The following is a 4,260-nucleotide window of genomic DNA, read 5'->3' on the forward strand; positions in this document are numbered from 1 at the left end:
GTCGCCGGTGGCCGCCGCCCCGCCGGCGCCGCCCTCCGCCGCCGCCTCGCCGCCCATCCTCCCGGCCGGCAAGTCCCCCGATGACTCCGGCGACCTCCTGCTACAGTGCTCTGGCGGACCTCGTAAATCGCGCCCGGATCCCGATCTGGATCTGAGATCCGCGGGTTGACTTTCTGTCCCTAACCCTAATTTTTTTGCCTATGTTCATCGCATCGTAACTCCGCATCCGTAGCTCCGTTTTGGGCATATAGGATATCAAAATGTTCGTCTCAGAGAGTACATCATTTCATATCATTGCATCATTTTCATTTGAGTTCATATTGATGCCTGAAATGCAGTTAGAAGAATGCTATTTGAGATAATTGTCAGATCTGCTACTCCAATTAGATATTTGTCATTTTTGCCATGATTATTGTGTGCATGATATGCCCCTGAGCTCTACATGAGTTTTGTTATATGTTTTGCCATATTTCCAGAGGTGCAACCCATGTATTTTTGTGATGTGTGTGGTGACTAGCATGAGCTTGCAAAGTGGTGCATTCGTTAACGCTGATTTCAAGGACTTAGCATTTCCACTAAGTCCATGATCTGTTTATCTCATATTGCCATATGTTCATGTAGTTTCCTAGTGATCTGTGCCTCTTTTGAGGATGATCAGTAAGGATGTTTTGTTAATCTTGTAGTTCTCTATCCATCCATGTTTTCTTTTGCAATTATGGACCAACCTAGCTTGAGTCAATCGAGCTCTACTTTTGTCATTTCGTGAATCTGGGCAGATTGTCAACTTGTTAGCGATTTTGGTGATGATATTGTAGTTGATCCATGCATGCTATGGTATTGTTCTTGCCATGTCTAGCTTGTATTTTGTGTATTCTTGATGGGTGTATGCTTAGTTTGTCATGACTTGCTCTATAGTGAGTGCATCGAGTTCGTAAACATGCCTACTTGACATCTGTTTCAGCATGCTCCAGTTTTCACTAAGTCTGAGAACTGATTATGTTTTTGCCATGTTCACATGCTTGCAAATGTATTTTCTGATCCCTTTTGGCTCAAGGTCACTAAGGGACTTTTGTTAAGATCTTTGAGTAGCTCCATGCCATCCTTTACTTTGCCATATTCAGGTCCTGTACCATGTAGTTTTGTCGCTCCAAAGTGTGCTATCTGATCTAAAATTCCAGACAAGTGTTAATTTCACTAAGTCTGAAATCTGTTTGTCAAATGCATTTTTGCCATGCTTGTTTGAACCTGTTAATGGATGAATTGGCCGTAGCTCAGTGCTAGACTTTTGTTAAGCTTCATGAATGCATTCCTGCCATGTATTCTGATGCCATGTTTGGGTGCTGTAGCATGTTCATCTTGTTGCATTTAGATGGCTACTTGTTGTTAATCACAGAACGTGGTCATATTTAAATTGCTTGCCATTTCCAAACCGTAACTCCGATTCCGGCGTTCTTTATATCGTTTTCAAGCGATTTCATATCATCTTTCCAGTGGCACACTTGGATTACCAAGTTGAGGCCAGCTTCATGCATTCCTTGTCAAATCTTGCATATGCATCACATATTGCATCCCGCATAGCATACCATGTTTGCATCATATTGTTTGAGCTTTGCACGCGGTTGATTGTGTCCTTGTTGCTTGTTTGTCTTGTTTGGGTAGAGCCGGGAGACGAGTTCTCTAACGAGGAGCCCGTTGAGTTTGCTTTCGAGGATCCTGTCAACTCTGACAACTTTGTAGGCAAGATGATCATACCCTCGAAATCACTACTATCTTTGCTTTGCTAGATGCTCGCTCTTTTGCTATGCCTATGCTATGATGCCTACCACTTGCTTATCATGCCTCCAAAATTGCCATGTCAAACCTCTAACCCACCATGTCCTAGCACACCCTTGATTGGCTATGTTACCGCTTTGCTCAGCCCCTCTTATAGCGTTGCTAGTTGCAGGTGAAGATTGGAGACCGTTCCTTTTTGGAACATTATTTACTTGTTGGGATATCATTATATTGCCATGTTATCTTAATGCATCTATATACTTGGTAAAGGGTGGAAGGCTCGGCCTCTCGCCTAGTGTTTTGTTCCACTCTTGCCGCCCTAGTTTCTGTCATATCGGTGTTATGTTCCCGGTTTTTGCATTCCTTACGCGGTTGGGTTATAATGGGGACCCCTTGATAGTTCGCCTTGATTAAAGCTTTTCCAGCAATGCCCAACCTTGGTTTTACCATTTTCCACCTAGCCTCTTTTCCCTTGGGTTTCCGGAGCCCGAGGGTCATCTTATTTAAACCCCCCCCCCCCGGGCCAGTGCTCCTCTGAGTGTTGGTCTGAACTAGAGTCTTGTGCAGCGCCCTCTCGGGGAAACTCGAGGTTTGGTTTTAGTTGTATGGAGAGCTCATCTGAGTGTGCCCTGAGAACGAGATATGTGCAGCTCCTATCGGGATTTGTCGGCACATTCGGGCGGTGTTGCTGGATTGGTTATTAACTTGTCGAAGTGTCTTGAAGAACCGGGATACCGAGTCTGATCGAAACATCTCGGGAGAAGGTCTATTCCTTCATTGACCGTGAGAGCTTGTCATGGGCTAAGTTGGGACTCCCCTGCAGGGTTTTGAATTTTTGAAAGCCGTGCCCGCGGTTATGGGCAGATGGGAATTATTAATGTCCGGTTGTAGATAACTTGAACCTTAATTTAATTAAAATGAATCAACAGTGTGAGTTACCGTGATGGTCTCTTCTCGGCGGAGTCCGGGAAGTGAACACAGTGTTGGAGTAATGCTTGCGCAGGTTGTTCTCTAGTTTCTCGTTTACGCTTTGCCTCTCTTCTCGCTCTCTTTTGCGAATAGGTTATTCACCATATATGCTAGCCGCTTGCTGCAGCTCCACATTTTACCTTGCCTTACCTATAAGCTTAAATAGTCTTGATCGCGAGGGTGCGATATTGCTGAGTCCCTGTGGCTCACAGATTACTTCCAAACCAGGTGCAGGGCCTGATGATTCCTCTCCAGATGGCGCGCTTGAGCTCGAGTGGGAGTTCGACGAGGACTCTCAACGATACTACGTGTCTTTCCCTGATGATCAATAGTGGTGCCCAGTTGGGGTGGTCGGGACCGTGTCGCATGTTGGGTTATCTTTTATTTTGGCACCGTAGTCGGGCCATGAGTGTTTGAATGTTGTAATGTTATTTATGCACTTTGATTGACGTGGCGAGTGTAAGCCAACTATGTATCTCCCCTTTATTATTTATATTACATGGGATGTTGTGAAGATTGCCTAATTTGCGACATTGCTTTCAATGCGGTTATGTCTCTAAGTCGAGCCTCGACACGTGGGAGCTATAGCCGCATCGAGGGCGTTACAAGTTGGTAATCAGAGCCTTCCCCGACCTTAGGAGCCCCATTGCTTGATCGTTTTTAGCAGCCGAGTTGTGTCTAGAAAAATCTTTTGAGTCATTTAGGAATTATATATCGGAGAGTTTAGGAATTCTTTTTACTTCCCAGTCTCCTCATCGCTCTGGTAAGGCATTCTGGCGTAGAGTTTTGACTCTTCTCTTCTCAAATTTCACTAAAAAAATTTAGGATCACGCGGGTATCTTGGAATCGTTCTAATGGCTTTGTGAGGAGAACATTGTCTTGGTGCCTCCTGTCAGGGGTTTTGTGGCAGTGTCCCGGGGAGTTGAGCTCTGAGGTGTTGTTGTCATAATTTTATCGTTGCAGTTCTGGAATACCTGAGTTTAGTATGCCGACATCGAAAATCTCTTTTATGCAGTTCGTTGGTGAGATAACCTCGACGCCACCCAGTACTGGGGCGGGAGTTCGGGAGTATCGCCATAACTTGTATAACGGATGCTTTTCGAAGGTTGAGGTAGATGGCTTCCGAAGTTTTTCTCGGTTATGTGTTGAAGGATGGATACAGCTGGATGTAGGATTTGCTAGATTTGGGTGAGATATTATGCTTCCCCTGTATCCCCAACACCTGATTGCATAACCGGAAAGGTTCGGGAGTTTCATAGGTGGGAATTCAAGTAGCTCTAGCTCTTCTACCATGGATATTTGGTTTGAGATTGGGATTTCTTACCGAGTATTCATTCTTGATCCGTACCTTGTTGATTTATTTCTCTACCTAAATTCTAAGTGGCTTCTCAATTTATGGATATGTGACCATTTCAAGAGGAATGCATTCGTTCATTTTGTTCGGATGTGAAAACTATATATTACAATTTTCAAACCGTTTGATTCAGCTTCATTTTATCTGTCTATGTGCTAACGGTG

This window comes from Triticum dicoccoides, chromosome 7A, assembly GCF_002162155.2.
Source record: "Triticum dicoccoides isolate Atlit2015 ecotype Zavitan chromosome 7A, WEW_v2.0, whole genome shotgun sequence".
Taxonomy (NCBI): Eukaryota; Viridiplantae; Streptophyta; class Magnoliopsida; order Poales; family Poaceae; genus Triticum; species Triticum dicoccoides.